Genomic DNA, 13,385 nt, shown 5'->3' on the forward strand with positions numbered 1-13,385 from the left:
CTCCCTGTTTTACTTATTACACAAAGTTCTTTGCTCACCCATTTTTCCAGTTTATTCTTTGCATCCCAACTAGATAGGTCTACAATTATAGTTTCTCTTTTTTTTTTTCATCATGGGAAGACTTTAGTGGGAAGGTACAAGGCACACAGCTTTGCCCGCGGGTTACAGTCAGGGAGAGGGAGGGGAATAAATAATCATCAGACAGGGTTAACACAGGCTTCTTTTCCAGGCGACTGGGGCGTAGGTCCAGCTCAGCAGACCTGGATCATCATCGAAGTTACCATGTTATCAAAGGCCCTTGACTGGATGCGGTCTCCGGGGTTATAGAAGGGGTTGCACAACACATCTGTGTAAGAGTTATGCAGCTTCCGGAACATACTGCGGATCTCGTTGTCTCGAAGGGCTGTATTGGAGGAATCCACCACCATGACAAATTTCACCTTGGAATTGGTCATATAGCCATATACCTTGTAGTCCTCAGTGGGGTAGAGCAGGCCCAGGTACAGCTCCCTCTGGTCCACCAGTGCCTTCCCCATGGCCGAGATCTTCTCATCTACCACATCCAGGGACGTGTGCACCATGTAGTGGAACTTGAGCTCATCCTCTGTGGGAGTGCTGCGGATGTACAGAGGGTAATTCTCCTTGGCGATCACCGCTATGCACACCGCCATATTGGCAGGCCGTGCGCCGCATCATGTCTACAATTATAGTTTCTGATAGGACAAGGTGTTTCACTGGCACCTAGAGAATCCTGGTCTCTCATGGCTTCCTACTTCAAACCCAAGCCCAGCATCCATACCAAACTACTTACATTTTGTCCAACTCTACCATGTTCTTTCATTACCTCTTCCTTCTTCCCCCACCAATCCCTGACCATTCTTCAAGACTCAATTCAAGTCTTCCCTCTGCGTGGTCCTACAGCAGAGGAACACCCTCCTCCAGCCCCACTTCGTCACTTCCCCACCAGGCTACAGACTCCCTGATGGAGGGGACTCTGCCTCCTTCATCTTCCCACTATCATCACGACAGAAAAAGCAGGAGCTTCGTGGATGTTCAGTGAAGGCCCAGCAACTGAAGCAGGAGCTTTTGGTGTGGTTATGTGTAAACTGATTCTCCTCAGCCCCTGCAGGGATCAAACCCAGGACCTCAAGCCTGCAAGGCAAGTGCCCACCAGTGAGTCACATACCCAGAGACCTAAGAAGACTAGTGTTGCTGTTTGTCTTGAGTCAGGGACTCATAGTCTCAAGCCCTGACTTGCCTGAGTCTTGCTATATTACCCAAGCTGGCCTTGAAAACGTGGCTCCTGCTAGGATTACAGACATGAGCTACCAAGGGTGGCTAAAAAGGCTGTTTGGAAGCGTGGCTCCTGCTAGGATCACAGACATGAGCTACCAAGGGTGGCTAAAAAGACTGTTTGGAAGGCAATTACCCTAGAGGACAATAACTTGGTTTGATGTGATTTCTCATTTTTCCAGAAGTCACATGACACCACCCAAGCCACATCACTGTACAGTCTCCATGCCACGCCACTCAGCCAGAACTAAATGCCCCAAAGTCAGATGTCATATTCCCAGATGTAAACAACATCAGAGTAGGGCCTTACATAAATTCTGATTCTCTTTCTTTGCCCCAAAGCATTTGAATCCAGAGGAGCATATAACAGTTATAAAAATGTGTCTACTGCTTTAACCTTGTTGAATCTACCAAGTAGGGAGATCTGCAACTGTAGAAACTTAAGCATAGCAGCTTCTATAATAAAAGTTGTATTTTTACAAATAAAAGCATCTGAAAATAGATATTTGATAGAGTGTGGATTTAGAAAAATATGTTTATTTTAAATTATGTGTATATGTGCATGTATATGTGCATGTGAGTGCAGGTACCTGCAGAGTCCAGAAGGGGGCATCAGCCCTCGTGGGACTGGGGCTGCAGATGGTTCTGAGTTGCCCAACACAGGCCCTGGGCAATAAACTTGGGTTCCCTGTGAGAGAAGTTCATACTCTTATAATCACTAAGCTGTCTCTCCGTCTCCAGACTAAGAATTTTTATTCTGTGTAGTGCCAGAATATGTGTAGTGCTCTAATCTTGAACCCCACCCCAGCCCCAGACTGAAGTTAAGTAAACCACAGCACTGTTATTTGTAATGTTTCCCCCCCTTTTGAGGCAGGACTCCTGCACTCCAGCCTGATGATCTGAGCTAACTCCCAGAAGCCCACATGGTAGAAGAGGGTAATTAAGCCCCACAAGATGTCCTTTGACACTGACATGTGTGCTGTGGGATGCACGTGACCCCCCCACCCCCAAAGTACACACACAAAAATATTTTCAAAAGTTAACTAGCATATAGAAAAAATGGAGAGAAAATATGATGAGCTGTGTGGTCCACCACGTGCAGCTGACATGGTTACAGTAACTGTGAGCACCAACAGAGGAGCCAGCAATGGTTTCTGAGCCTTTTCTACACCATCATGAGATCAGGCAAAACTTATGAGACTGGTAAGATCGATGGTACTGTTGGTGGTCACATTTATCCCATGTGTCAAACTGAAACAGATGATGAAACAAAGCCCAAAGATCAAGCTATTTAAAAAAGGAACTGAGATTTATAAACTCTCAGCTTTATAAATACAATGTTTTAATTTTCATGAGGACAGGGATTACGACACTATAGAATGATATATTCTAGATGGTCTATCCTATAAGATATAAGCTAGTACACTGATATCTTATTCATATCATTAAATCAACTAATTAACAGAACGAATCAATTTACCCATGTGCCTTAGTTACTGTTCTATTGCTGTGAAGAAGACATCATGGGAAAATACTCAATTGGGGACTTGGCTTACAGGTTCAGAGGCTGAGTCCATCATCATGGCGGGGAACATGGCGGACAGCATTGTGCTGGAGCAGGAGCTGAGAGCTACATCTGCTTCACGGGCAGAGAAGAGTATGACCGGCTCTGGCATGGGCTGTTGAACTGCAAAGCCTACCCCAATGTCACACTTCTTCCAACAAGGTCACACCTCCTAATCCTTCTAACCTATCAGACAGTTTAGAGTGCCTAGTTACTAAGGAATCAAATATTTGAGCCTATAGGGGCTATTTTTATTCCAATCACCACACCACAGCGTCTCTTCTAACTTTGGCACCTCTGGACAAAACACTAGTCAAGTGGCTATGCAGACAGTGAGAACTGAAGAAGAGAATAAGGCTAGCCCTATTATTGTGGTTTGTTTTCTAAAGCTTCTCAAAGTCAAAGCTGAACTGTAATCCTTAAAGGTGGCTGTTTTAGGAGAACGTGCAGAAGGGGGCAAGAACCTGTGTTCTTGTCACCGGTGGTCGCCAGTCCCACCTGCCAGTGTCCAGTACAGTCCTGGGGCTGACAAGACAGGCGTGCGTTTCCTTGCAGATCCAGACTTAATCAAGAATCATCAGAAATACTCAGTGTGAGACTTGGAAAATGCCACAGACCTTTCATAGCAACTACATAAGCTTATGTTTTCTTTTAAAATGGTGCTGCTGTTACTATTCTATCATTTTACCCTCCTGGGTGTCCACAGAGGTCAGAGAGGGTGCTGGAGCCCCCCAACTGGAGCTGTGGGTAGTTGTTGACTACACTGGGGTACAGGGAACTGAACCGGGGTCCCCCGCAAAAAAAGCTTCCAGTTATGAGCCACCTTACCAGTTCCCTTTATTTCATGTTTCCTTTTAATATCTTTTTTGCTAAAGAGTGTTAAGATTGATTTTCAGGTCAGGTGTGGTGGTGGCTCAGCCCTTTAATCCCAGCACTCTGAAGGCTGAGGCAGGAGGACTGCTATGAGTTTGAGGCCAGCCTGGGCTACAGTAGGAGCAAGTATCTCAAAAAAAAAAATGCATGTAATCCCTGGACTCAAGAGGCTGAAGAGATGGCTCAGCAGTTAAGAATACTTGCTGCTTTTACAAACAGGCCAGGTTGGACCCAGAACCCACATGGTGGTTCACAACCATCTTTAACTCCAGATCCAGGAGGACCCAATGCTCTGTCCTTTTATGACCTCCAAGGGGAGCAGACGTGTGTGTGTGTGTGTGTGTGTGTGTGTGTGTGTGCGCGCACGCGTGTGTCTGTGTGTGTGTACATATATATATATATACACATATACATACATACATACATACATACATACATACATAGAGAGTCAAAACACATATACTGAAAAAAAATTCAAGGCTAGCCTGGAATACGCAGTAGAGTTCTGTCTCAAAACAACCCCCTCACAAAATATATACAAAATAAGCAAAATAAAATAAGCAGACAAAAACTCCAACTCCCTATGTTGGCACAAGGTACTTAAATTTTTTTTTTCTTTTTAAAGCCAGGAGGTCAACCTCTAAAGTATGTTTATTATGGAAGAAAATTTTTATTTTTTTTTATTTTTTTAGCCAAGGTCTGCCTGCCTTCAAGAGTGCTGGGACTGGCTGGCCTAGGAAGAAATTTTAAATGTCAAAGCTTGAGGGGTCTTAACCATCCTGTCACCATGATGTCACAAAGTTACCCACAGAGTAGCTTGGTTCCTCACTGGCCAAGTGGCCAGGTCATCAGGGCGGGATTTCCTGTGCTAAAGGAACATCCACAGTCTGCCCTCAGCTTGCACAGTTCTGTCTGAAGTTAGGCCAACAAAGAACATCCCACCCAAAGGGAAAGTTCTGCTGACTGAAAGAAATACAAGAGAGGACAAAGAGGAGGGAGCAGGAAGGAAGACGCAAGAAGCTGGCAGATGAGGGTGATCGACTGAAAACCCATGAAAGCACCCACTGATGAAGCTCCTAAGTTCCTGTCCCCTTTCCTTGTCCCACCCCCACGTCCGGGCCTCTCTGGAACCCTCCTCACATGTGCAGGAAGACACAGGACTGCACAATAAGGATCAGCTCAGGACACAGCTCTGGTGGATGTATACAATAGATGTGAGTCATTTGCTCATTCTGTAAACACTTAAAACGTCATGACATTTACGGGGCTTCCCAATGTGCTTAGCACGGAACGCTTGGTCTTTTCTGTCCTCACTTCCAGGAAAGCCAGGGAGGGCAGACCTTGTTCACTGGGAGGTGCGGAGAGTGGAGCAAGCGTGGGAACATGGCCGCAGCATTGACACAGGTCATGATGTATACAAGCCCTGTCTCTGCCACACAGAAGGAAGGAACCAAGACGGGTCCAGGAAGGCACTCTACCTTCTCTGGAGAGCTCCCAGGAGTCCCCAGGAGACCCCCAACTGCACTGTGGGGAAGTAAACACATCCTTCAGAATTACGTGTTATCAGCCACAGTGGCCCACTAATCTGCATGCTTTCCAAGGCCGGCTTTCACTACCTCTAGACTCCCATGCATGGTACACGGGCAAGGGCACAGTGGTGGGATGTGGACTGCATTCTTCTAGGGTCCTTGTGGATTTCCAACTGCTCTGCTCACTCTCCAGCTCTTCTGCAGAGAAGGGGGTTCTATTTCCTGTAGGCATATACACAGCGGCTTGGGCAGAGTCCAGGCCTCAGAACCACTGGCTGGCTCTGCCACCAACTCTGGACGGGTATTTCCTTAACGTGTCCTCTTCTCCATCTCATTAGGCCATTGTGAAGACGAACTAAAACATCTTGCCCTCATCAGAGAGAGGGGAGGGAAACCCAGTAAATGGATTAAGGTGGCAACAAAGCCAGAAACAACATGAGGACTCTGGGAATGGTTTCTGAAAAACAAAGGAAGTTGACTGGCTGGCCTGTCTTTCTGCTTTCAAACCTGTGGTGGTCTGAGATTTGGGTGCCTGTGGTCCTACATCACAGAAGATAGTATTGCTCTGAGTGGAACATCTTATTGGTAAGTGGGGACAAAAAATAAATAAATAAAATTAAAAAAGAGTAAGGAAAGAGAAAGTGAGAGGCGAAAGCTCCCAAGCATTTGCTTTATGAACTCCATGAAGATTCCAGATAATTGCCACCCTGAGGAGACAATGAAGAAGGCGCTGTGGGTCCAAATGCAATTCCTACATGGGATGCTGGGCCGGATCTGCATCATTCTGAATGCAGCAATGAACAGACATCGCCCAGCATGGCGGAGGACAAGACTGTACCACAGCTCTCAGGGTCCCCAGACCATAGCTCTCTTCCTTAGCTATACCATGTGGTGTTCATGACAAAAGCAAGTAAATCTGGAGCAGCAAGGCGGCTACAGGACGAGCTTCCCTAACGCCGAGCCCTGAGCTACAAGCCCTGTGGGGGACAGGTAGGCAGGGGCTTCAAGAGCAGAGAGAAGAAGCACACTAAAAATAAATGAAGGGTGAACATCAAGGAGGCAGAGAAATCACGCAGGGGATGTAATCAGCACGCTAATTACAGGGTCATAATTAGGAGCACTGGAATGAAATTAAGAAGAGGGAGAGTTTAATTGTCAGGAAGAGCTCTAAGGGAGAGATGGCTTCTCACACTGCACAAGACTGAAGGCCATTCATCCTAACAAAGCTGGCCCAAACGAGCTGGCAAGTATTTAAAGCAAATTTATTTTTGTTACTCAAAGTAGGCTAGGTTACTTGATGACACAGAGGCCTCTTGTATCTAATTTTATCATCTTGTTCTTATTCTAAATTAAATAGTAAAAAAAAAGTTAATGATAAAGAAGCCCATGACTATTTCATTCCAAAAGTGTGATTCAGCTTCTAAGGAGATCAAAGTAGTAAAGCCAGCACAAATAGAACAACACAGGCAAACACGCTCCCATGGACAGCAGAGTGACGGATGAGGAAGGAATCCTAAAATACGGCTTTATTTTTCAGAATTAATACTGAGATAGAATCAAACTCAGTCAGCCATGGTCAGTGGCTGTACAGAGTATCTGTTTCCTTTCCCTTCTTTCTTTCTCTTTGAGACAGGGTCTTGTCGAGGCTGGTTGTGAACTCACCAGTACCTGAGGCTGACCTTGAACTCCTGCCTCTGTCTCCCAGTACTGGAATTACAGGCATGTGGCATCATGCCGGGCTCCAGCTTCAGCCTAGTTTCATGATGACTCTTGGAGTGTTATCACCCCTGTGAGAGGAAAACTGAGACCCGAAGCCGAAGGATGGTCAAGTTTCATGTGTTAAAGACACTGGAGGTTTCGATTTCTAAGATCAGGAGCAAACCTTAAAGAATTCTCTCTTCCTCATTTAGGAGCCTGAGAAATGATTCATGCAACTTTCATTTGGCAACTGTCTGGGCATGGAGGGCAGGGTTGAGACGAAGCAGGCAAGGCATCCTGTGGCACAGCAAGTGTGGGGACAGAGGTGAGCTCTGGGATGGGGGAGCACTCAGGGAGGCCTCATGCGATGATTACAGAAGGGACAGTGATACTGGGGCTCACCCAAGGGAAAGGAGGGTGAGATGAGCAACAGCAGGCAAACCTGTGACACAGGCACTGTCACCCTTCCATTTTCCACGGAGGGCACAGGGACAGAAATTCCCAAGAGATGTACAAAGCCCTCATGTCAATTACACCAGTGACCAAAGCACCCCAGAGGAGGTTTTCTCAACATCACTTGACACTTTCCAAAATGGTAATTGATTAAAAAGCCCACATAGGAGCATGCTGGCACCCGCTACCAAGGTAAGTTCCAGCCATGTTTAGGAGGCCCTGAACATAGGAACATGCTTTCCTGGTTCCTCACCCCCCCCCCCCACTGAGGTAAGTTCCTGCCATGCTTGGGAGGCCTGTGTGCGCTAAGGGAAGTAAGACAAGAGTTCACTGCCTTGTGCTGGGTCAGAAAGTGCCATGACAACATGTGGCATGTGTTCTGTGAGCTCTAGCAAGACTCCTAAGAGAAACAGCACTGCAGGGAGCTCAGGGGAAAGCAGGGCACTGGAGACATCCGCACTGGGGAGACAAGCCAGGGCATAGACAGGAGAGCAGGCACAGCAGAAAGGCTCCAGACGCTGCCGAAGACCTTTGCACGGCAGCCGGGCAGCAGGTGCAGTCTAAAATGTACCTCTGCTTGGCAGTCACACAGAACATCTTGACACGATTTCTCTAGGGTCAGTCTGATCTTGTGAGGAGGTACTAAGTGTTCTCCAGTCTGTCTGCACATCCTTGACCTTCACGTCCATTGTGAATCTCAGTCTGGAGCTATAATTAGCTTTTTGTGGGAATCTTTGTAAAACCCCTTTTCTGAATTCAGATCTCAAGGTGTCTGAAGCCACATGATGCCCCGGGTCAGGTCCTATCAAAAACATTATCATACACCTTGCTTCTCATCATGTTACTACTGTTGGATAAAATTTATCTAAACCCCACTGCTGACAGCAGGCACCATGTTCAGAAAGAACAGTCTGCAGGCGGACTCAGAGTCTGCAGCACTCAGGTTAGTATAATGCAGGCAGGCTTTCATCTTGTACCATGTTAACTATATAACTATGTAATTGCTAACTTGCTTTTTCTCCTCTGCATCACCTCTAACGTTCCGGTAAAATGCTCGCTGCCTGGCTAATCAAGTCAGAAGTGGGTCATCCCTAGGCTTTTGCTCTGCCTGGGAATTTTGATGCAATAGGTACTTGCATGCTGCAGTCAGAACAAGGCAGGCTTTCTTCCTAAGTAGAAAGGGAACATGGCTTTTCAAAGGAAAAGTGAAAAGAGACTCAAGTTGAGGGAACTCTGGGAGGCCTTGCAGGAGGAAACTTGTATTCACTTGACCCCAGTATGTGGAAAAAGCTTTTTATTTCATAGGCAGGCGCTGAGTCCTTCTCTGGCCAAACCACATCAACAGATAGCTTTTGGGTTAGGTGTTTACTAACTGGAAGAAAGCAGCACTTTGGAGGAACAGGCAGAATGACTTGAAAGCCCCGTCTTTGTGACCTGGGAAGGTAGGCTATATATACTTTTCTCTTGACCCTATTCCTTCTCCAGTCTGAAAATTGAAGCATGAGAACAGGCAGGAGGGCAGACACCAGAGTCTCCAGAGCCCACTCTGGTTTTAAACCCTTTATAATCGTTATCAGACCATCTTAAAAAAGGAAGCAGGCAGGCAAAAGTTTTTGTGGCTATCTGGCTTGGGCAACCCAAACAACTCCCAACACTGAGCCCACGGGCTGCCCGGGACTTCAAGAGTCAACCTGCTTACAAGCCAAACTTGCACAACATCCTAATTTATGTTACAGAAATAAATGGCCATTAGTAACCTGGCAAATAAAATTTGGATTTCAAGTGATGAAAACATGTTTCACTGTGACCAATATTAAGTAAATTGAGCAACAGAGGTGGTTACCCAAGTATAGCATGTAGGTGCAATGTGGCTATTACTAACGTTCTGGAAACTGTGTTACAAGAGTCAGTGGACTATAGAGAGGAATTATGTTTAGACCTGTCACACACTTGGAGGGGGAGCAGGGCTGCAAGTCAGCCACAAGAGCACAACTGAATTCAGGGGCTGGGATGTGTCTTCCCAGGGAGACGAAGTACACTTTTGCCTACTCTTGGAGCCAGACCTTTGCCCATCTGTCTCTTCTCACCTTAAGATTACAAAGATCTCAATCACACACAGGTAGCCTGGCTTTTTCAAATTTAATTGTGTTTTAGCAAAGATCACCAACTAGTTGCGATTCACATTAACTCACAGTTCATCGGTGGCAGGTAGCCCATGTCACTGAATGGGTAAACAAAAAGGACATGGGGGTTATGGGGGATATTTCCGGACACAATGGCCTGCACTCGTTTGGAGAGACAAGCCCCATCATTCCTGGATGACTAATACTCAGTCCTCCACCTACCGAGCAGCACAATGCCACACACGGCATGGCAATGTGAACTCAACTGTGTGAATTTCCTTGTGGCCAGCTTCGGTCATTTCAGGTCTGCAGTTCTAAGGCACCAGGCTCCCACTAGTTCTCAGAACGCTACTCTGATCCTGATTTCTTCACAACTTCTGGCTCTGTACATAACTAGCCTTCCTTGCTCTTCTCCGATGCCCCGCTGAGGCAGCAGGGACACAGAAGACATGGCAGAGTCAGGCCTGGGAAAAGTCTGCCTCTCCCTCACCTACCTGTGTACTCGTGCCTCTTTTCTGCATGTGTAAATGGGATGCTGAATTTGCAGGTCTACTGAAAAGATTTAAACAAGTTTCTAACCTAATGAATAACTGACCAATGTGGTCAGCACAGAAATGCTGCTAAGTCTTTCCTCCTTTTCCCTTCCCTGGATTCTAGGAGACTAGACGTGTTTACCTTTTCTTCCTGTCTAAAAGCTGTCTTTCCCAACTTTAAAAAAAAGAAATATCAATGATCCATTCCTATAGGAGCTGGTCCTGCCAGGCTTACGTCCCCTATTTTCTCTCCATTGCAAGGCTGGCATGATAGATAACACACGGCCTCCCCGAGTTTGCAATTTTTCCATTCCTAGTCATATCCATTCATGTATCCAATATTGAATGCACATAGGCCTGTGGCAGATCTTGGGGGAGTCTAGGTCACTGAACACTGTGCTATCATCTGTAGAGATGATACATTAGCATATTCCTTTGCTTTGACCTTTTCTTGGTTGGGCATGGTCTATTTTCGATGCTAAACACTCTGATTCATCAGTAAAGCTGATTATAAATGACATCCTTTCTATTTTTGAGGTACCTTCCTCTTTCCTATCTTGATGGGTGATGCCACCATGCCAATGATCTGCCAAGTAAGCAACCTCTGGTCATTTTTCATTTGTCCTTTCTTAAGCATCATTAAGACAATGACAAGAACTTGAGCTATTTTCCTGCTCTTTCCAATCATTACAACCCACCCTCAACCAACATTTTATTCCTCTCTTTGTTTGCAGGCCCAGATAGAAATTTTCAATAACCTCCTATTTGGGTGTCTCTAACGCCCCCTCCCCCCCAACACCCTGAGAGAGGCCTCAGGAAGGAACCAGCAAAAGCACGAATACTGCCTCCTGAGGGACCTGTGCTTTTGAGCAAGCCACCCGGTCTGTGTGGGCATTCATTGGCACAGATCACTGGTTTGGATGAAACTACTTGTCTGAAAGGCTGTTTTGAGGGAAAAGACATTTTATGCAACATGCTAGACATTGGACATGACATGAATAGCTGTTCAGGAACGGTAGTGGTGATTTCAACCCACCTGAACCACTTCCCACCACCCACTCAGCCAACAGGATCCCTCACAGTCCTGTCCGTTGGTAATTGTTTGGTGAGTTTTGGACTCTTCAGATTCCTACTCTGATCTCTCTCCATGGTGTAAAACAGCTATACCCACTGCGTCACAGCTGGGTTAATTCAAGATACTACATGGTTATTTTTCGGGGCACAATTCTTCTCAAACACATGCCCATGGTCACCTATGATATGGACTGGTATCCCAGACCTCATTTCCAGATGTCCCTGAAATGCCGACTCCTAATGAAAGCCTTCCTGATGGAATAGAGGAAACTCCCTTGAGGAAATCAATTCTGTTCCACTGCATCCTATCATCTGCTCCCAAATTCCCATGTGACCTGAGCTAGGTACTTCCCTTCTCTATGTCAACTGGGCAGGTAGGATACATTCAAACCCTTCTTGGCTGGGAGATCAGATTGCTAGTGCTATCTGATCTGTGGCTCCCACGTCTTCTCCTGTCCTGAGAGTAACCTGTAAGCCTTTGGTCTTCCTTGATGTCTCCAAGGGAAGAGCCCATTATCTGGGTAAGTCCCTTAATGCAGCACAATACACCATGGCATACAGGACTAATGTGTGCATTTAGATGACAATGATCAAAGCATCTCCAGCAAGGCACTGACAGCTGCCACTACATGACTCAGACCTCTCTGAAAAAAGGCTTAATTTAGCACCTTTCAGTTGTCTCCAGAACAGACTGTCAGCAAAGGACACCGTGAACGGAACATCTTTTAACTCACTTAGCACCACAGCGGGCCTTTAAGGTCAGAAGGCTCTCTCTAGCAGAGACTCAATTGCCCTTTCTCCTCAGCGAGTAGAGAACTAGAGAACCAGGGCAGTGCTGGGAAGACCCTGTACTAGCTGAGAGTGAACCCGAGGCTGGCCTTGGTCACTAACTGGCCCCGGGAGTGACGTTGGGGGAATCAGGAATCACTTTTCCTCTTGGGCCTGTTTTTCTCATCTGGAAAATGGCCGTGGCAATGTCTCCCAAACCTGTAAAGTCTAGGTTCTCCACTCCTGGGGATTCCGACTCTGCTGGCCTGGCATGCGCACAGGACCTGTTTTCTGTATGACTCCCCTTGGGAACAAGTGCTGCATTCTCGGCTTGGTGTTTCCCCCCAGACAAGGCTGTCTCCTTCAAGTTCCCAAAGTAATTAGATCCCTCCCTCCTTCTGTTTAGAACCAAACTGGACAGTTTCCATGTGCATGAGAACCCAAAGAGTTTTGAAATTAAGGACTGGTTCATAAGACTCAATAGCTACTCAAGGGTCTGCTGAAGAGGTGATCGCATTTTGACAGAAACCCAAGGTCAAGTGCAACACCCCCAAACTGAGCAAGCATCTTTTACCTGGCAAGAAAACAGATGGGACACAGCAGAGAGCAGGCCTGCTCTACAGCACATGGGCATGCCTCTAAAGTGAACACTGCAGCTGCAGGTGGCAGCTCATGCCTGTGACCCTAGCACCCAAAGAGTGCTGAAGCAGGAGAACTGTCGTGAGTCTGAGGCCACCGTGGGCTACCGGTCTCAAACAAAAACAGGACCAATGAGATGGCTCAGCAGACAAACGGGCTTGCCACCAAGCTTGGTGAGCTGTGTTTGAACCCCAGGACTCACAGGTCAGAAAGAGAGAACTGACTCCTGCGTGTTGTCCTCTGAACTCAGAGGGTAGCAGAGCATGCACAAGCCTCCCCCAATAAGTAAATGCCAAAGCAAACAAACAACAGCAACAATAAAACACCACCAGCACATCTGATTCACTTATCACGAGCTTAGACACTCAGTGGTGTCTTACCAAAGTTAAGTGCTCCAAGAACCTGTTTTGTAATGAGAGCTATGAAGCATTGCAGGGTACGGCCCAGCCCTCTGCTATGCATATTATGCAAATTACTTCATTTAATGGAAGCAACTCTGATGCCAGTGTTTCTCTTCATGTCTGTTAAAACTGGAACCCTAAAACCCAGTCAAATCTAAGCATATTTGATTCTACAAACCGTACAACGCTATTACTGTGACTTTAATACCCAATGAATTCATGACAGATGTTTAGCAAATTTGCAAATTTTCTGAGCACATATGAATTGGACACAGAAATACCCCTTTTTCAGAATTTTCAAGAGACTTAGGAGAATGTGGACACATGGGGAGAGAAACTAAAATGTAGAATCTAGCTCCCACTCGTGATGATGATTTCCTCCTGTGTGTGACCTTGACGTTAGTTTTCCTATGTCTGTGGTTTGTACCAACTGAGCA

General features: G+C 46.3%; 1 protein-coding gene, 1 long non-coding RNA gene and 1 pseudogene across 5 annotated transcripts in view; 1 reads left to right on the forward strand and 2 right to left on the reverse strand.

Annotated features, from left to right (window-relative positions):
- Nsmce2 (NSE2 (MMS21) homolog, SMC5-SMC6 complex SUMO ligase) overlaps window positions 1-13,385 on the reverse strand; it is a 208,979-nt gene that overhangs the window by 19,338 nt on the left and 176,256 nt on the right. The gene's annotated exons all lie outside the window — the stretch shown is intronic.
- On the reverse strand, window positions 134-691 carry LOC101980720 (annotated as a pseudogene).
- On the forward strand, window positions 4,581-7,422 carry LOC101980443. Its single transcript, XR_258424.3, has 3 exons — window positions 4,581-4,944; window positions 5,598-5,844; window positions 6,893-7,422. It is a non-coding gene; the product is annotated as an uncharacterized LOC101980443 (long non-coding RNA).

This window comes from Microtus ochrogaster, chromosome 15 (assembly GCF_000317375.1).
Source record: "Microtus ochrogaster isolate Prairie Vole_2 chromosome 15, MicOch1.0, whole genome shotgun sequence".
In the NCBI taxonomy this organism is placed as follows: Eukaryota; Metazoa; Chordata; class Mammalia; order Rodentia; family Cricetidae; genus Microtus; species Microtus ochrogaster.